The following is a 21,919-nucleotide window of genomic DNA, read 5'->3' as shown; positions in this document are numbered from 1 at the left end:
GTAAAAATCCTATAAGAAAACGTAGGGAATAACATTCTGGACATCAACCTTGGGAAATAATTTATGACTAAGTCCTCAAAAGCAATTGTAGCAATAACAAAAATTGGCAAGTGTGACTCAATTAAACTAAAGAGCTTCTGCTTAGCAAAAGAAACTATCAATAGAATAAACAGATAACCTACATAATGGGATAAAGTGTTCACAAACTGTGCATCTGACGAAGGGCTAATATCCAGAATCTATCAGGAACTTAAACAATTCAATAAGCAAAAACAAAATGACCCCATTTAAAAGTGGGAAAAGGACATGAACAGACTACTTTTCAAAAGAAGACATACAAGGGTCAACAAATATATGAAAAAAATGCTCAATATCACTAATCATCAGAGAAATGTGAATCAAAATCACAATAAACTACCATCTCACACCAGTCAGAATGGCTATTACTAAAAAGTCAAAAAACAACAGGTGCTGGCGAGTCTATGGAGAAAAGGGAACGCTTATACACTCTTGGTGGAAAAATAAATTTGTTCAACCACAGTAGAATGCTGTTTGGTAATTTCTCAAATAACTAAAAACAGAACTACCATTCAACCCAACAATCCCATTAATAGGTATAGACCCAAAGGAAAATAAATTGTTCTATGAAAAAGACACATGAACTTATATGCTCATTGCAGCACTATTCACAATAGCAAAGACATATGATCAACCTAGGTGACCATCAATAATGGATTGGATAAAGAGAATTTGGTACATATGCACAATAGAATACTACACAGCCATAAAAAGAATGAAACCATGCCCTTTGCAGCAACACTGATGCAGCTGGAGGCCATTGTCCTGAGCAAAATTAACACAGAAACAGAAAAGCAAATATCACATATTTTCACTTATAAGTGGGAGCTAAACATTAGGTACACATGGACATAAAGGTGGAAATAATAGACACAGGGGACTACTAGAAAGGGGAGGGAGGGAGAGGGACAAGGGCTGAAAATCTACCTATTGAGTAATATGCTTACTACCTAGATGATGGGATCAATCATACCGAAACCTCAGCATCACTCAATATACCCAGGAAACACACCTCCACATACAATCCCTGAATATAAAATAAAATTTGAATTAAAAAAAGCAAAAAACCCCAAAAGCTATAAACGTGCAGAAAGGTCAGGCGCAGTGGCTTACGCCTATAATCCCAGCCCTTTGGGAGACTGAGGCAGGCAGATCACTTGAGGTTAGGAGTTCAAGACCAGCCTGGCCAACATGGTGAAACTCTGTCTCTACTTAAAATACAAAAATTAGCTGGGCATGGTGGCAGGGTCTGTAATGCTGGCTACTCAGGAGGCTGAGGCAGGACAATTGCTTGAACTTGAGAGGTGGAGGTTGCAGCGGGTTGAGAGCACTCCAGCCTGGACAACAGAGGGTGTTGGTTTAGCATGGGACTGTCATGGCCACCGGATGGGTCTTTTACTTTCTGAATCTCAGTTCCAAATTTAGTGTCTGATACTGCTTGTCAATAGGTCTTTCATGCATATTTAGACTCCACTCAGCTCAATTTCATTCTAAGCATTCTTTTGTCGTTTATCATTCAATGATTCCAGCTATCTGTTGACCCAACATAGATCTATTAATCAATAAAGGCATATTTCCTGATGTGTGTTTCAATAATTCAATAAAGGGATTTTTTTTTTTTTTAACATACCTTGTGTTTCAGATACTCTACTCTGAAATCAGGAATGAATGAGATTTCATCCCTCTTCTTAAGAATCCTCTAGCCTAGGAAATAATGTAGGAAAGATACACGTTATGATAGCACAAGACAAAACATGGTAAAACCATCAGCAGGAAAAACAGGCGGGAAAGCAATATATGTTGGCATACCTAGCCAGCACCACATGTTTAGCTACCTGTTCATCCACTTTAGCCACTAGAGGCTTAGACACTTATTTTGTTTTGTTTTGGTGGAAGATTGATTTTATTTAGCTTTTAAGTTCAGGAGTACATGTGCAGGTTTGTTACACAGGTAAACTTGTGTCATGAGAGTTTGTAGTAGAGAATATTTCATCACCCAGGTGTTGAGCCTAGTACCCATTAGTTATTTTTCCTGATCATCTCCCTCTTTCCACCCTCCATCCTCTGATACAGACCCCTATTTTAGATATGGGAAAGAGAAGATGTCAGGCCCTCAAGGTAGGTGTGATTTCCAAGGCTTGAAGGTGTGATTTCAAAGGCTTTGAACGACAAGTCAAAAGATTAGTCAGTAGGAATAGTCTTCTATGTTTTGAAGAGGAAAGAGGAGAGCACAAGCAGTACTAAAAAGCAGTATTTCCCACGTCTTGTGAGAAGACTGAGGCTGAGAAATGCAATGGAGAACTGAGACCATTGCTAGGTTCTACTGGAGATGGTTTCTCTTGGGTAGACTTCGGGCATTTTAGAGTGGAGTCGTGTCATGGAGTGCTCTCCAAAAACCGGCAACTTCCTCCTACACCCAAGCAGAAATTATCTTTACTTTTAGACAACTCCTGATGCTTGTGTGACCTGTTACTCCTTAAGCATATTTTCTGAGACCCAGATTAACACAGATCTCAAAGTGGATGGTTCCAGATAGAGAAAATTGCATGAAGAATGCTAAGTAGGTCAGATTCTTCAAGGTGGAGTAGGGTCAGACCAATTTTTAAACCAAGTGTCTTGTCAAAAATAAAAATGCATTACAGATTTTGTTTCATTTTTTATAAGAATAAAGGTGAAGGTGTTAGAGTAGCTGATACCTTTTTGACATTTTGACTCTGAAAGTTATTATGCCTTTAGATCCAGTGGAAATGCTTCCTTTCTTTCCTCTTATGCTAATTCATTTTAGGTAGAAACGTCAAGGTTGGCCTAAGATGTGAGGCTGATGGCATCTCTTAACCATTTAAAAGGCTGTTAACTCTCCTACTCTGAAAGTTCTAAAACCCCTTTCCAATTCTTTAAATACTCTGATTAAGATGTAAAAGACTGCTTTTTTACTACCATTTAATTATCTACTTCTCAGGTAACTGTGATATTACAATTTTGCAACATTCTGTAGCTCTCTGTCCAACTATTCAATTATGTATATAGCAAGATTTTTACCCTACCATAATTAATAGGGGAACCAAGTAGAAACATTAATGTGAGTTAACCATTAAGATGCATAGAAGATTGGCTGTTGTTTTTTTCCCCATACTGAATTCCTGGAGTTTTACCCAGGGGTGAGGTTCAGATCAGCACTCCTATAAAAAATTGTTGAACTTGCCGTTGTATATTATGATTATTATAAGTTTATTGATACATTTCTAAGTAGATAGGAAAATAGTGCCTGAACTTACAGGTTATCTCTACTTATAATTTATTTTTACCCTTGGCCAGGAGGCAAGTTATATAACCTCTCGGATTCTTAGATTTCTCTTCAATTAGTTATGGTCTGTACCACCTTTAGACCAGGCCAACTAGCCCTGGCACAAGGTCTTGGGCTTAAGGGTCCAGCTCTGGTTTTCTTCTGTTTGTGCTCCTATGAACTGAGAATGCTCGGGCCAAGGACTGTGGCTATCCAGAACCAGTGTCCTCCTACCCACGTCAAGTTCTGGGTACTGGAGACCCTAGGATTCTCAGCGTAAGTGGCCCTGAATCTGTTTCCAGGTTCTTTCTTCCCTAAGTTTATTCTCTTAAGGTCAGAGAAGAATGCTGGGGGTGTGCATGCATGGAGTGACCAAGGAGTACACATTATCCAAGTTTGGAGATAGAGGACTCTGGTGTCCAAAATCACATGTTCTGTTCCCTGCAGTGCAGGCTGGAGCCAGAGGTGAGGATGAGGGGAGGTGGGTTGAGGAGTCTCAATCTGTACTCTTGCTTCGGGCCCTGCAAGTGTTGAGGCAGATTTGGTTAGAACTGTTAATTCCCACCCTTTAGAAGAAGCTGCAGGGGAATTAGCTGCAGGCTGCAGGAAGGGCTGACCCAATATATTTGAGGAAGAAGTGTTGTGTGGTAAGTGTGGCTAAAGGTTTCCTTGTTTTTAAACATGCTTATTAATTATATGTCATGGTAATTCCAGCTTTAGCCATTCATTCCTAAGTTTAGACATTAAATTTTTGTTGAAATGTGAATAATTATTAAATGGGAAAATACATCTTTATTATTCACCAGTACTAATTAACATATTTGCATGCATTTATTTTATTAGCCACTCACCTAGCATAGCTCAGAGGAAAAGCCACAAGATTAGTATAATTCACTCATGTTGAATTAATAAGTGTCTGGAAGAGTATCAGAATTCCCTGAATCTGCTAAGCTTTTAAGCTTCAGCACTCTAATTGTCATCATCACCAGTACTACCATCACCACCACCACCACTACCATCACTACCACCACCATCATCATCATCAAAATAATTAAATACCAGCAGCTAATACTCACTGAGCATTTGTTATGTGCCAGGCTCTGTCCTAAACACCTTACATGAATCATATCCTTCAGTCCTCATTGAACCTATGAAGTGAGTACTTTTATTACCTCATCACACAGATGATAAAAAATGATGCACAGAGAATATAAATGATTTTCTCGAATCTCAGAGCTCCTGCTTATGAAGGTAGCATCAGGATTTGAACCCAGGTCTTCAAACAGCTTCTTCCCATTGATTTAAGTTTCCCACTTTATTTGCAGGTGTCTTTCATCAGCCTGATTTACTGACTCATCCTTTATTGTCTCCAGTGCATCACAGGAATTTAAAGTGTAATGTCTAGCATTGTATTGCAGCCAAACATTACCAGTTCATAGGAGCTGATTATGCACATCTATTTCTAACTCCGTTCAGTGATGCCATGTTGGGAGACTGAAATGGGTAGAGTAGGAGTATTTACACTGCAAGAATTGGCAAATGCTACAAATCAGAGACTTTTGACGGGGAAAGGGGAAGAGTCAACTATTAAATGTTTATGAGTAAAGCATTCCATATGGTCCAGCAATTCTTGAAAACATATTCATCTAGATACATGTACATTAATGTTAATAGCAGCTTTATTCATACTTACCCTAAACTGGAAACAATGGAAATGTTTATCAACTGGTGAATGGATAAACAAATTGTATTATATTTATAAATGAAATATTACTCAGCAACAAAACATAATGAACTACTGATATATGCAAGAGCACACACTCTCTTTCCTTTAAAAATAAAAGTATAAACATGAATTAAGCTAAATATTTTCTTTGGGACCTGGTTCTACAATATTTTCTTCTAATGTTATCAATTGTTATAATTGTTTGGACATGAAAGATACTTCTGAACTGCCAGCGAGCTATAGTTTCTATTAGTCCATCAAATGAATTTTAGAGATATGTCATATCTTTCACGAGACTAAAGAGCTTAGAATTCTCCCTCTCAATTAAGTTTCCAGGAGTGGCTGCATTTAGTATGATTTCTGATACTCTGACATAGCACCAATTAACAGAGTCTAGTTTTAAATCCAAATTCAAAGAGCAAATGTCTTTTAGCACATAATTTAATGTCTATTCAAATTTACCACTTGTGTTTTTATTGATTTTACAGAAGCCCTTGGATGGTTCTGCCCTAGTCATTAGGGTACAAATTCTGTTAAATACTTGTTAAGAACTAAATTATCTACTCATGCCAAACCCTGGTGATTCAACGCTATAATATATGAGTGAGGAAGTGCAGAAAATGATGGGCTGATTGGATTTTTTTCTAATCACATTATGTTCTAATATCTCTGACCAGGTTGTTTAAGGATTTTATAAAAATCAGCTTTTATAGAAGTCACCTTATACCCTTCATTATTGTGTAACTTTATGAGAGAGATGTGTCAAATGGTATATAACAGCTTATTATTTTTGTCCTCTAAAGTGTTTATTTCATGTCAAAAAAGTAGAAACTTGTTAGATAAAAGCTGTGAGAGCTGCTTTTGAATGCAACAAACTAATTGAACTAAATTGTATTAAATATTATTTTTTCTAATGCATCAATTGTCCCAAGACAAAAAAAAGGGACAAAAAATATTTGTTTACTGAAGTAATTTTTCTCTATGTAATGTCCAATGTAATAAAGCCAAGATAGGATAGTAGGAAAGATGTTTTATTTGAAGGTGTGTGTGTGTGTGTATGTGTGTTTGTGAAGTAAAGAATTAAGCATTTTAAGCATTGTGATACACTCTAGCCACTGGCTACTATGCCTACAGTATTAGGCTTGGGATTCCGCAACATTTGTTGGTGAGTACCCTGGGATTAAGTTTCCTGGAAATCGTTGCCAAACTAGACATGAACAAATTAATCTAGACAGTATAAAGCTTGACAAGCACATTAGTAATTTTCAACACCTTGAGAATGCTGTCATTGCTGACTAGATGAAGGTAAAAAATATACCTAAATGAAATGTTCAAAACAGAATATGATTTTTTAAATTTCTGAGTAGCTTAATTTGTCTTTTGTTATTATAAAAACAGAATATGTAAATGAAATACTAAAACAAAACAGAGGTCTAGAAGTAGAAAATAATAATATCTACCCAATCCCATTTCACTCTGTAGAGGTGACTTAATACATATGTGTGTATATATAGAGAGATTTTAAAAATAAAAGCTCTGTCATATTGTCATACTCTACACATTTTTTTAATTGCTAATTTATTATTAACTTCTTCCATGAAAATACCTACAGCTCTTCCTCAAGGCTGCATGTAATGAAGCTCTAAATGTGCTTAGCCAAAGCCCTGTTAATGAATATTTAGAGTGTTAAGTTTTTCTCTATTATGGTGCACATTGTTGACCCGATTATTTGCTTGCTTCTGTGACAGTCCCTTTGGATAGGTTAGAAGCAGATTTTTGAGTTGAAAAGAAAAAAGTTTTCTTGAGAAGGAAATTGGGTAATATCAAATTGGATATTTGGAGTGAAGGATAGAAAGGAAGAAAATTAGATTGCTATAGGAAGGCTGAATTCATAAGGCCAGGACTAGATTAGTGATTTATGTGTAAGATCCAGTGCTCTGTGTTCTCCATTTCAGCAATGTGGCATCATGGTGCCACATACTTTCATGTGTTATCTCTTTATATTGACTTGATTTTTTAATCAATTATGTCATTTTCAGGTGCACTTCTTTATATTGGAAAAAAAGTGATATTTTCAGGTTATCTTTGACTGAAGTTTATTGCATGGAATAAAAAAGAATATCAAAGTGGCAAATGTTATGAATAAAATTAAACAGAGTAATACACAAGAGCATTGGTAAAGGAGGAAGCCTTTGCTGAAACGATAAGTGAAGGGCTCTAAGAAGAGGTAATATTCAAGGAGAAACTGCATGACCAAGAGGAGGCCGCTCCTCTTGATTTAATAAGAAAGAGATTTACTAAGGGTGTTGTTGTTGTTTTTCAGATAAAGGAAACTATGAGTACAAATAAACTAAAGAAGGAACTAATTTGGATTATTCATAGAACAAAAGTTATTACAGTATATCTAGAGAGAATGGTAGAGGCCAAACCACGGAATGCCTTGAGTACCAGAGTAAGAAGTTGATATTAGAAAAACAAAGTACTTCAAGTTCAGTTGCAAGCTGTTGGAGACTTTTAAACTGCAGAGCCTCATAATATGATTGATGTGATTATGTGGCTGATTTTAGTTTTATTAATTTTTCTTTTTTTTCTTCAACTTTTATTTTAAGTTCTGGGATACATGTGCAAAATGTGCAGGTTTGCTACATAGGTAAACGTGTGCCGTGGGGGTTTGCTGCACAGATCCACCCATCACCTTGTATTAAGCTCAGCATCCATTAGCTATTCTTTGTGATGATCTCTCCCAACCGCTCCCTCCAACAGGCTCCAGTGGGTGTTGTTCCCCCTACCATGTGTCCATGTGTTCTCATGGTTCAGCTCCCACTTAAGTGAGAACCCATGGTGTTTGTTTTTCTGTTCCTGTTTTAGTTTGATGAGGATAATGGCTTCCAGCTCCTTCCACGTCTCTGCAAAGGACATGATCTCATTCCTTTTTATGGCTGTATAGTATTCCATGGTGTATGTGTACCACATTTTCTTCATCCACTCTATCGTTGATGGGCATTTGGGTTGATTTTATGTTTTTGCTATTGTGAATAGTGCTTCAGTGAACATACACATCCATGTTTCTTTATAATAGAATGATTTATATTCATTCCTTTGGGTATATACCCAGTATGGGGTGTCTGGGTCAAATGGTATTTCTGCCTCTAGATATTTCAGAAATCATAGGTGGTTAATTTTAAACATTTGTTTAGTGAATGGATTAAGAAATGCAAGGGTGGAAACCGGGAGGCAAAGTTGGACAATATTTAGGGCACACATTGCAGATTGAGAGCCATCACATATTAAGGATGTATTCTGGAGGTTGGACAGGAGGACTTGGTGATGAATCGCATGTACAATGTGAATGAATGAGATAAACTATGGCTATCTTCCTATCTAGAAGAGGCAGTTATTTGGCATAAAAGTAATTTTGACAGCTCACAGTACTTGGAAAATGAAAAAAAACTTGGAGTCCAGAGCCTACCAGCGGTGGGTTCTATTATAAAGCCTTTCTGCTTTGGTCTGGGATCCTGAAAGGTGGGTGGTGCCCTGGGAGCAAGGATGAACCAAAGGTAAAGCAGACATCACAAAGGCTTCACCACAGTAACAGGTGTTTGAATGCCCCCCTCCTCCCAAATCTCAGTCCCCGACACTAGAATTAATGTGATCCTGAGCTGCTAGGGCATAGCTGCCAAGCTGAAACAAAAGATCATCTTTCCTGTAGAAATATAGGCTATCACTATAGATCAAATTATTTTTACAAGCAACATTTAAAATAAAATTTCAAAACATAATCAAAAATAACAAGATATAATGTGCTGTTGCTTCCTAGACCACTATTTGGGTAGGTGGAATCTACTACTAGCTAACTTTTCAACTGAAATCATGGAAGCCAGAAGAAAAATGAGCTGATATTTTCAGTGTTCCAAAAGAAAGAAAGCTGCCAATCATGAATTCTATGCCCAATAAAAATAACTTTCAAAAAAGAGGGCAAAATAAAAATACATATAGATGAAGAATGAGTGATTTTTGTCAGTAATACCCAAACTAAAAACTAAAGAAAGATCTTACAAACAGAAAAAGAATGTTCCTAGAGAGAAACTTAAAGAATTAAGAAGGGATTCAGAGTAAAATGGTAAATTGATTACGAATATAAATGACATAGGCAGAATTAAAATATATAATACTTATAGCATAAACATCAGATAAATTGTGCAAAAGTGTTCTAAGTTTCTTGAAATTCTGGGAAAGGGGGTAAAAATAAAAATATTAATCAGCATTAGATTATGCTAGGTTAAGAAAATATGTTTTAATCTTTAGGATAACAAAATAATTTCAAAAAGTGTATTATAATTCTTAAAAAGAATAGTAGAAATAAATAATCCATGACACACACATGAGAGAGAGAGAGACAGAGAGAAGAAATGTAGGGCAGAACAAATTCTTAGTAGATTGTTTAGAGATTAGTAGTATTCTTAGTAGATTGTCTACAAATACATTAATAATTGCATTAAATGCCCCAATTAAAAGCCGGTTATTTTTCAGATAGTTATTTCACTAAAAGAATAGGAAAAGATGCTCCATGAAAACACTAACTGTTGGGTAATCAACATCTGTTGCCTACTATCAGGAGTAGAAGTTCAAGCACTTCTGTCCATTGCATCTTGGTATCAGAGTCACCAAGGAAAATAACACAGTCAAGCACTGGATGAAAAAAAAAATGATTTACTCACATGGAGAAGAGACAGAGCAAGGCAAGCTTTAACAGTGGGCATCTGTTCCCTGTGGTCAGTGGGCCCCTCCCAAGAAAACTCATAAAAGGTATTACAGGACAGGACAATTATAGAACTGTCTAACTCATGAGTGTTGATGTAGAAATTCTAAACAAATAATTAGCAAATCGAATTCAGCTATGCATCCTGTTGAATGAGCTTATTCAGAAATTCAAAGTTGCTTAACGTTTCTTATTTTTAAGTGTAATGTGCCACATTAATGGAATAAAAGAAGAAACCATTTCAATTAATGCAGAAAAAGTGTTTGATAAAATTATTTCAGAGTTTAAAAGTTCTTACTAATCAACAAGAGAATTTCTTTAATCTAATACATTATATTGACCAAAACCATAAATAGATATTATATTCAACGGTTAAATGTTGACCCTCTCCCCATTCCCTTAGAATCTGGGATTAACACAAAGATGCTTGCTATAAACATTATTTTTTAATGTTGTATCCTTGGCCCTAGATAGTTCAGTAATGCAAGAAAAAAATAAGGATTGGCAATGAAGAAATAATACATTCATGGTTGACAGATGTTAAAATAAGTAATAGGTGATATTAGTAAGGTTGCTGAATAGGTAAATATAAAACTCAATTAAATTCCTATATGCCAGAAATAAACAGAAAAAAATGAATTTTAAAAATACCATTTATAATATTATCAAAATAATCAAATACAAAGAATACAATTATAAAATATATGGAATGTTCCTATCAATAAAATGATAAAACATTATTTAAAGAAATTTAAAAGACCTAAATAGAAATATATATTATATTCATAGACTGGAAGAAATTTAATCCTAAAGCTATCAATTATCCTCAAATTAATTTTTTAGATTACTTTTGACACTCAATGTTGGGCATCAGTATCTTGACAGGTAGTATTTTAGAAATTGGTGAGCTGATTCTAAAATTTATATGGAAATACGAAGCCCTATTAATAATCCAGACACTCTTGAAAATCAACAATAAGCTAAGAGCAATTTTTCGCACCAGATCCCAAGATTTATTTGAACACTACAGTAACTAAGGCAGTGTTTATATTATCGTGAGGATAGGCAAAGATTGCTATAGAACAGAATGGATTTCTGCAACGAACACGTACACATAAGAACACTTGATTCAAGAGAAAGGTGGTGGTGCTGCAGAGCAGTAGGAAAGTGATGGTCTTTTCCATAAACGGTGCTGGGAAAATTGGAAATTCATATGGAAAAAGCAAACTTCACACCTGACTCATACCATATACAAAAATCAAATCCAGATGAATTGAATACTTACATGTGAAAGGTAATATAGTAAATGATTAAAAATAAAATATAGGAGAATATAAGCTTGGATAGATGAAGATTTTAATAGGACTCATAATATTATTCATTAATATGAATATTGACATATTTAGGTACATTAAAACCTCTCTTCATTAAATGATTTCATAACAAAAATAAAAAGGTTCTAACAGCATGGAAGAAGAAATATGAAATGCAAATAACCATCAAAAGATTTGTATAAAGACCCTATACAAGGTTCCTACAAAGTATTAAGAAAAAAAGAAACTCAATAGAAAAGTGGTTTGTAGATTAGTTGCAGTAATAGCCCTGACCATTCATTTCCTCCTTTATCCATACTTTTTGTGACTTTGCAGTAACTCTCATCAAAAGGTAGAGTCCTTTGTGATTTGTTTTGGCCAGTAAAATGCAGCAGAAGTGACCATGACAATTTTGGGGGGGGTTTTTTTTTTTTTTTTTTTTTTGAGACAGAGTCTCACTCTGTCATCCAGGCTGGAGTGCAGTGGCACTATCTCGGCTCACTGCAACCTCTGTCTCCTGGGTTCAAGCAATTCTCCTGTCTCAGCCTCCTGAGTAACTGGAATTACAGGCACCCGCCACCTATGCCCAGTTAATTTTTGTATTTTTAGTAGAAAGGAGGTTTCACCATGTTAGCCAGGCTGGTCTGGTATCTCAGATCTCTCTGTGCCCTTAGATCTCTTGGATCCCAGATAGCCTACAGGAGGATGAAGGAGATGTGGCCCTGTCTTCCCCACAGCCCTATCCTAAGCTGGCCAATTGCCAGACATGCGAGTGAGGCCATCCTAGACCATCCAGCCCCCATCCAGCCTGTATGCACCCCACAGAACAGTCACAATTAGCTAAACCTAGCCTGGAGCAGAAGAACTACCAGGAGGCTCAATGGCTATGAGCTAAATAATGCTTATTGTTTTAAATTACTAAGTTGTAGAATAGTTTGTCACTCAGCAAGAGCTAAATGATAAAAATAGGCAAGGGTCTTAAAATAAGTTAGTTCACAAAAGAGCATATACAGGAGCCAATAAACTTATGAGATGATGCTCAATCTCATTGATCCTTAGGGAAACATAAAACTTCAATGAGATCCCTACCAGAATAGATAAAATTAAAGCCTAACAACACCAAGTGCTAAAAAGGATATGAGCAACTTCGATTTTTACATGATGCTTGTAAGAGTGTAAATTGGTATGAAACACTTTGACAAATATTGGCATTGGCTAATACAATTGAAGATACAAACACTTTACAGACTAGCAATTTCATATCTAGCTATGTGCATTTGTATACTAAGAAATATATATGAGTGTGTTCATATCAGTATTATTTGTAATAGCCCTAAACTTAACACAACTTAAATGTCCATCAATTGTAAAATGGATAGTGATATTCTCATATAATGGAATCCTATACAACAGTGAAAAGGAAAAATTACAGTTAATTTTTCACTCACATGGTGAATATTGGGCAACAGAAGTCAGATTTAAAGAATGCATGCTATATTATTCCAATTACATAATGCTTAAAAATAAACGAGGCAAATAAACAAGGCAAAAATTAAAAATAACATAATTTATAGCTCATAGAAGACAAACATATGGAGAAAAACAAAGAAGTGATAAGTAAAAAAGTCAGAACCCCTGGTTACAGTTACATTTGGAAGGGGGAGAGGAGATTATAATTGGGAAGGGACAGCCAGGAACCTTCTGGAACACTGGCAAAGTTTTATTTCTTGGCCTGAGTGGCAGTTACATGATAGTTTGCTATACAGTAATTAATTAGTGCCCTTACATTTTACACACTTACTGTTAGCGTGGTATATTCCATAGTGAAACTTAAAGAGAGAGAGGCATCATGGGAGTTCAAGAGTGGCATTTGTGAATCTGTTGCTTACAACCCAATCAGCCCATTATTGCTTCCCAGATGATACCACTACTATTTTATCTGTGAAGCAAGAAATGGGTTAACCAGATAAGCATTAAATCCTTCTTTGTCATTTTGAGGTGTTAAGTGTAAAAGTAGAATGCCAGTACAATAGTTCTGGCACACAGACCAAATAATGAGCCCCAGGATTAGTGAGAAATGACTATTCTCACTGTCATTTAATGGAACAGGTTGAGGTTTTGATGTAATTTGAATAGCAACCCATATTAGCTAAGGTGCTCCTTAGAGTGCTTTGTTCCTTGCTCCCTGAACGGTCTCAGTCATGCCAGAGGTGTGTCCCTGTCTCTCAGTTTTGCAGACCAGTCAGCAGAAAACACAGCAGAATGCTAACCAGGAGATGCCTAGACCTTATCGGTTTCTTCCCATGTGCTGCTCCCCATCCTATTTTTTTGTGTGTGATAAGAAGATTGTTTATCTAATTCAAAGCCTGCTCAATGTATCCAGTGATGAATTAGAATTGCTTGTAATCCTTGTGTAACACATGTCCTGTTGTCACCACAAAACATTTCTGTAAAAACAAAATTTGGGGATGAACCACCCTCTAGTAATGATATGGAAGACCACCCTCTAATAAAAATATGTCAGTCTGAGAAATGCTTAAACACTGACATGATATTTATATTATACACATAAGGCAATTTTATTTGGCTTTCTTATATATATGAAGTGTCCATGCTACTTATAATGCACATATGTTGGCCTTCGTATATCAAAGAAACTAATTTATTGGTACATCACTCATTCAACTTCACTATTTCTCTGTTATTCTTTCAATGAAATTAACATTAGCAATCTAATTATTCCCAACCACAGTTATAGAAACAAAGGTTATTTGACCAGAGGTCTTACCTGGAGAACTTTTTAAAAAGTAATGCTCCCCAAGCTCTACCCTAGATTCAGGTCATCAAAATTTGTCAATATCGCATGCTACTCTTTTGTTCATTTATTTATTTTTGTCTGCTTGCCCTCTCCTGTTTGTTAGAATATAAGCTTCATGAAAACAAGGACCTCTGGACCTAGTTCACCCTTGTCTTCCAAGGCACAGAACAAAGGTTGGCAACTATGGCCTTTGGACCAAATCCAGCCCACCTCCCTGGGTTTATAAACAAAGTTGTATTGGAACACAGCATTGCCCATTGATTTACTTAATATCTATGGCTGCTTTCATGCCACTGTGCAAGTTGAGTAGTTGGTGACAGAGACCATCTGGCCTGCAAAACCTAAAATATTTACTGTCTGCCCCTTTACAGAAACCACGTGCTGATCTCTGATTTAGAAAAATGGCTAGCATAGAGTGGGGCTGCTACATATGTTGAATGTTGAATGAATGAAATAATCATTTATTAGTGCCTCTCAGCAGTTCTCGTTTGCGCAAATAAGTTTCTTTTTCCATGTGATCCTTAATTAATTTTTTTATTACACTGTGGTCTCTTCATGGAAACTTACTCCCCTCATTGCATTATTAAGTGCCATTCATTTTCCCTTGGAGCCAGTCTGGGGTTTTGGTTAAGTTAAAGTACAACGCGATATGGGAAGATATGAATCAATTTACGCAAAACTTCTCAGGAGCACATTAATAACATACTGTGAGATTTTTTTCCCAAGCTTGCTTTCATTCTCAGAGGAGTGGCAACAGTGTATCAGATTACAAGTTAAATGGAAAACCAAGTTAATAAGGATGGGATGTGGTGTATTAGAGTGGCCGGTATAATTTGCTGTAATCCCCAACTGAATTTAATGGTAGGTTATCAGCATTCAGGGATGAAGTACACTATCTTTCAATAGACAGCAAAAGCACAGTGAACTATTTCTAGGTTTTTAATCCCATTAACTCTCTATATAACCTTGGGCAGTGGGTTACTTCTACAAATGAGAGTTTCACAGTTTCTTCTTTAGTAACCAGAAAAATCTGGGTTAGTCGATGTTTATAGTTTCTTATAATTACATTGCTTTATAAATAGGGAACACAATAACAAATAGCCCGAAAGTATAGTGGAATCACAGCTTAATGTAAGTGTTATGTTTTAAAAATTTTCATTAATTTATAATGAAACTTTTCATATAGTCAAAATTACCTTTGATCTTTATGTGGCCAATACATTTTTTAAAATTGTGGTAAAACACACACAGCATACAATTTACTACTGCAGCCATTTTTAAGTGTACAGTTTAGTAGTGTTAATTATATTCCCACTGTTGTGTGACCAATCTCCAGAGCTTTTCATCTTGCAGAACTGAAACTCTGTACCAGTGATCCCCAACCTTCTTGGTACCAGAAACTGGTTTTGTGGAAGAAAATTTTTTCACGGACCGAGGGTGGATGATTTCAGAATGATTCAAAAGTGCACATTACATTTTTTGTGCACTTTATATTTCTATTATTATTACATTGTAGTATATAAGGAAATAATTATACAACTCACCATAATGTAGAATCTGTGGGAGCCCTGAGCTTGTTTTCCTGCAACTAGACAGTCCCTTCTGAAGGTAATGAGAGACAGTGACAGATCATTTTGGGCATTAGATTCTCAAGGAGCACACAGCCTAGATCTCTCGGATGCACAGTTCACAATAGGGTTCTCACTCCCATAAGAATCTAATACTGCCACTGATCTGACAGGAGGTAGAGCTCAGGCTGTAATGCGAGCCATGGGGAGCAGCTGTAAATACAATGAAACTTTGCTTGCTCACCCGCCCCTCACCTCCTGCTGTGTAACCCGGTTCTTAACAGGGAACTGGACTGGTGCTGGTCTGTGGCCCAAGGGTTAGGGACCCTGGCTCTATACCTTTCAATAACTCTCTGTGTCTCCCTCTCTTCCAGCCCCTGGTAACCACCATGCTGCCTTCCGTTTCTATACATTCGACTGCTGTAGACACCTCAAATAACTAGAATCATATAGTATTTGTCTTTTTTTGTGACCGGCTTATTTCATGTAACATAATGTACTCAAGGTTCATCCATGTTGTTACATATAGCAAGATTTCCTTCCTTTTAAAGGCTGAATGATACACCATTGAGTGTATGCAATGCATTTTACTTATCCATTCATCTGCTGATAGACATTTGGGTCCCTTCCACATTTGCACTATTGTGAATAACGCAGCTATGAGCACAGATGTACAAATATCTTTTTGAGACCCTGCTTTAATTCTTTCTTTTAAGTTTCCATGAAGAGACCACAGTGTAATAAAAAAATTAATTAAGGATCACATGGAAAAAGAAACTTATTTGCGCAAACGAGAAATGGAATTGACAAATCAGATAGTAATTCTATTTTTAATTTTTTGAGGAATCACCATATTGTTTTCCATAGGGACAGCGTCATTTTTCATTCCCACCAACAGTGTACAAATGACCCACTTTTTCCACATCCTTGCCAAAACTTATTTTCTGATTTTTAGGGTTTTTTTTTTTTTATAGTAGCCATACATATAAGGTAGTATCTCATTATGATTTTGATTTGCATTTCCTTAATGATCACTAACATTGAGCATCTTTTCATGAGCTTATTGGCCATTTGTATATCTTCTTTGGAGAAACATCTGTTCAAGTCTTTGCCAAATCTTTAATCAAGTTGTTTGGTTTTGTTGTTGCTGTTGTTGAACAGTAGGAGTACTTTATACATTCTGTCTATTAACTCTTTATCAGATACATGATTAGGAAATATTTTCTCCCATTCCATACATTGCCTTTCCACTCTTGATTTTTTTCCTTTGGTGTACATAAGTTTTTAATTTTGATGTAGTCTAATTTATCTACCTTTGCTTTTGTTGCTTGTGCTCTTGGTGTCATATCCAAGAAATCATTGCTAAAATCTAATGTCAAGAAGCTTTCTCCTATTTTTTCTTCTAAGCTTTTAAGTTTAGGTCTTTGATCCACTTTGAATTAATTTTTGTATATGGTATATGGTAAGTGTCCAACTTTTTTTTTTTCTTTTTGCATGTGGATATCCAGTTTTGTCAACACTATTTATGGAATAGTTTGTTCTTTTCACATTGAATTATCTTGCACCCTTGTCAAAAATCATTTGAGCAGATATGTGAGGGCTTATTTCTGAGTGCTCTAATTTGTTCTATTGGTCTATATATCCATCTTTATGCCAGTACCACACTGTTTTTATTACAGTAGTTTTATAGTAATTAGTTTGAAACTAGGAAGTGTGGGACCTCCAATCTTTTTCTTCTTTTTCAAGATTGTTTTGGCTTTTTGGGTTACCCATACAGTTTTATATGCCTAGTGTCTTGCAATTCTATACAGTAAATTTTAAGTATACTCAAGTTTGAGAACTATTGACCTAGGTTAAAGTAAGGGGAAAAAGGAGTATCCATATGCAAATGTCTGCTAGGAATTTTCAGTCCATTCTTCCTTTAAGAGAACTATGAAATCCTTAAAAGTCAGAGTAGGGTAGGATGTGGGAGAGCAGTAAAGAATACTCAAGTCGTCCTGCTTACCTGTGAGATTTTGTCATTCAGGTTTCATAGTAAGCCTCTCTATTTCATTTTCATTTTCTTTTTTCTCTTTTCTTTTTTTTTTTGAGACAGAGTCTCATTCTGTTGCCCAGGCTGGAGTGCACTGGTGCGATCTCGGTTCACTGCATCCTCTTCCTCCTGGGTTCAAGTGCTTCTCGTGCCTCAGCCTCCCAAGTAGCTGGAATTACAGGTGTACAGCACTGCACCTGGATAAGTTTTACATTTTTAGTAGAGATGGAATGTTGCCATATTGGCCAGGCTGGTCTCGAACTCCTGATCTCAAGTGATCCACCCACCTCAGCCTCCCAAATTGCTGGGATTACAGGTTTAAGCCACCATGCCTAGCCAACCTCTATATTTCTATGTAAATCTCTTTGCCGTAGTGAGAGGGTTACAGAAATGATACAGCCTCATCTTACCTGAGGTGAGGTTCATAAACTTAAAGAAAAGGGCCACATGAAGAGAAAGCACTACCTAACTCCATGTTTCTATGCAACGGATATTTATTGTGTGTCTGTTCTTTTATGAAAGTTTATGGAAGAAGCATGTTTTCTCATGAGTCTTTGGAGATCGTTATTAAAAACCTATGGTAGGGGATCTTCTCAGGGGATTTCATCCCCTTAAAAAATAAAAAGGACTCTCTGAAATAGTAAAGGCACTAATATATTTTTCCCAGGTAACTATCACCTTTAGGAATGTAATGATTATTTCCAGTTTTTATGGACACATACTTGAAAGGCTAAATAAAGACCATTTAAGAACTTCATACATGAGTTAGATAGAGGCCTAAATCACAAATTCAAATCCTGTTTGGAATCAATAGTCTCTTCTTTCTTACAGTCGCTTTTTGTCTCAGCTCATGTCCATTACTGAGTCATCAGTATTGGGATGAAAAGCCAAAATATAGATTTCTCCAAGGAAAAGTATATTTTAGTTCTCTTTGCTAATAATATTTCAATGCAGGCTGAAAAATGCTTTTTTATAAGGCATCTTATTCTAATTATTGATAGAACACATTTTAATTTAGACTTCTCAAATGTACATTTATGTGTGTGTGTGTGTGTGTGTGTGTGTGTATGTGTGTGTACTGTGTATATACTTATAACCAGAGCTGAGACTTCCTATGAGTTAACTCAAGTCATTCTGGCTCAATAATTTTTAAATGATAGACAGAAAATAAGACAATTTCCCTGTGTTTTTGAAAACCCTGGCAGAACTCATTATTCTGTGTCAGTGGATCTTTCACATATGCAAGCTTATTTTTGGTGTTCCAAGAAATCTGAAGTTCACTAACAAGGTTTTTGAAGAACACTCTTGAACTGAATGTACAGGCTGTAGTTGAATAAGAACAGTGTGTGTTTGGAGTGCAAATGAACCAGCTGGGATACTAAATTCTCATGGTGTCCCTAATTCAATAACATGAGTTTTTCTAATTCTTTTAAAATTAGGTAGTGTTCATGGCTGAATATAAAAATACTAATATATAAATGTACATAATTTACTGTTTTTTTCAACATCATATCTTTGTCATCTAGATCTATCAAAATGTAGCATGCACTGCCATTTCTAGCAATTGACAATGAGGGAGGTTGTACCTCCCTTCCGAAGTTTAAGTCTGGTTCTTATTTACAGTATCTGTAATTTTGCAGTCATCCTAGAATGATTCCTGTAATTTTGCAGGGAGGAGAGAAGATTAATTGCAGGATGTATATAACTATATTGAGGTATTTTATATTTATTAATAATTCCAACTAATGTTTATAGAACACTCAATGTACTCTCAAAACCAAGCACTCTGCTAGGCCCTTAGTTATATTGTTATTTTACGTTCACTGCTATCTCATTAGGTGGGTACTCTTTTTAACTCTATTTTACCAAGAAACAAATGGAGGTCTGCCAGTAAGTTGTGGATCTGGGATTCAAACCTCATTCTGTCTAACTCAAGAGTCAAATTTTCATGTTGCTCTTCTCTGTCTAGGTCTCTGATATGACTGTTCTTTATGTTATTTAGTTCTGAAGCTTTCTACATAATTAACTTTCCTAATGATTTTGAGGATTTCCCATTCCAGCATATGGCCAGCATTTCACGTTCCCTTTGGCAATGACACCAACACCAGAAGTGATCCTTGCAATGTACAGATTTCATAATGTTTGTAAACACACTTGACCAGAAGAATGTCTTGTCTTCTGTGTAATGCCAGTTATCAAAAATTAAATAATCACATGTGTTTTAGAGGAAGTGAAGATTGAAAAAGAATCGCAAATGAAGATAATAGAATGAAAAGATTATATGGATCTAGACGTAAATGTGCAACTTAAGCAACTCACATGACAAGAACACTTAATCCTGTATGAGGAGAGAAAATCAGTTAAATATGAATTTGGGACCATGTCCTAATGAAATTCAGTGTCAAGGTAAACCTAATAGTTTGTCATTGGCATACTTTACATTTGTTTTTTAAAAGGCAAAGCCTGAAAAAAAGCAAGTTGCTTATAATCCCATAAATAGAACTTGAAATAAATAAGAAATTTATTTTTATATGAAGATTTCAGTTGCTCTTAGCATAACTTGCTTCATGCCATTTGTGTATATGTGTGTGTGTATATATATTTGTGTATGTGTGTGTTTTATATACTAGATTTTTACATTTTCATATGTGCATCTGTATTTTACAGGTATATATATATAAAATATGTATATGTTTTACACACACACATACACCAAGTTTTCATGACTCATTAGGGAGAGGTGGCTAACCTACTAGAAAGAGCAGTAAAGAAAAAAACAACCCTTTTCTTCCAAAAATCTGTCTGTAGATTTCTTCCTTCCTCCCTTCCTCCCTCCTTTCTTTCCCTCCCTACCCCAAACATTTCTTGCACAAACGTTTCCTCTTGCCTTAGGAAAATGCATGATTTATCTCTTGATGACACTCCATCAAGCTTCTCAGGTTTACATCCTTATGTACTAAGATGCATTGTGAGTGCAGAAGAGTGGAGGAAAGTAGAGGCACTCACAGGGAGAAGGGGCAACAGGAACACAGAGAGTGGGCTGTTGCCTTTGGCATAGCATTTAAGGTTTACACATTTCCCAAAGTACCTGGGGAGGAGGGATGTTGTCCAACAAAAACATATGGGTGAAGGATACTGAAGAGGAACATGGAGAGAATGGAAAACAGTCATTTTCTCTTGCACAACTTTGCCCCAGTGTAGAGGAGTCCTGCCTGAGATAACATAGAACTTTCCCTACTATATTGCCCAAGAAGACGTAGTGGGTAGACATGTCTGCCGTGATCTCCAGTCTGGTAAGGCTTCTTCACTTGTCTGAAAACAGATGGTCTGCCCTTGATAGTTTTTATTAAATGGTTGAATCTATTTCATTTAGCATGATTTTATCTCTTCCCAATTAACACAGTGGTTTGGTCTAAAGTTGCCTTTAGTAACCAACTGGTTTAACATTGTGTCCACTGGAAGTATTTCTAAATCCATGTGGTTGTTCATCTGAAGTTTGGTTTCAGATTGAATAATAAACTGGTTGTCCCGCTGCAATAAGCCACTTTTGCTTTCTGTAACCAGGTGCTCTAGGAGGATATCTACCTTGATTTTATACTCTGATAATGAATGACACTTTTTTTTCCAAAAAAATTTTCTATTGATTCACTGGAAACTGTACCTATCACTGTCCTTCAGTAATCTTGGGTTTTTAAAAAAGCTTCCTTAGGTCAGACCATTGGACTATGTTAAGTGTGAGGGTCTGGAGTCCTTTTAATTGAAGAAGTCCATGAAATTTTTGAAGTGTTTGCTGATTTGATTGTCTGTGTTAGCCTTCATCTATAAAGAGTTTGAGAGTTTTTAAAATTGTTATTTTGAAGTAAGTTAATGTTGTCTTCAGCTTAATTAATGAAAATTTTAAATGTGCTGGCTTTAAGCCTTGTCACTCGATGGTTACACGGATTTTATAATTATTGGGGGATGAAACATGACAGAAGCTTCTTCTATTTTCTTTCTGTCTGGTCTCACTGTTCCTAGCAGTTGATGCAGCTTTTTGTCGCTCTATGCTTTCTGAGAAAACTTCCCGGCTAATATGGGAGTTATCAGATAACTTTACATGGTCTGTCTAGAGATGTCTGTATGTGGCCCATAAGGATGTTCAGTGGGTTGTAATGTCTCTGAGACAGTATATAAAATTGTGTGATATGTGCATTTGTGATGGAAGCCTACTCATAGCATTTTGTTCATTCTTAAATGGAATCATGAACATCTAAGTTAATAGTTTGGGCTCTTCCCATGCAAGTGTATGGTAGTGGGGAGAGAGAATGATAATAGCCAGTGCTCTACTATGTTAATTCCACAG

The 21,919-nt window shown here is 36.1% G+C and overlaps 1 protein-coding gene across 2 annotated transcripts in view; it reads left to right on the top strand.

Annotated features, from left to right (window-relative positions):
* FAM19A1 (family with sequence similarity 19 (chemokine (C-C motif)-like), member A1) overlaps positions 1 to 21,919 on the top strand; it is a 560,030-nt gene that overhangs the window by 104,319 nt on the left and 433,792 nt on the right. The gene's annotated exons all lie outside the window — the stretch shown is intronic.

Source organism: Colobus angolensis, unplaced genomic scaffold (genome assembly GCF_000951035.1).
Source record: "Colobus angolensis palliatus isolate OR3802 unplaced genomic scaffold, Cang.pa_1.0 Scaffold26, whole genome shotgun sequence".
NCBI lineage: Eukaryota > Metazoa > Chordata > Mammalia > Primates > Cercopithecidae > Colobus > Colobus angolensis.
This window is presented reverse-complemented; position numbering and strand designations above follow the sequence as displayed.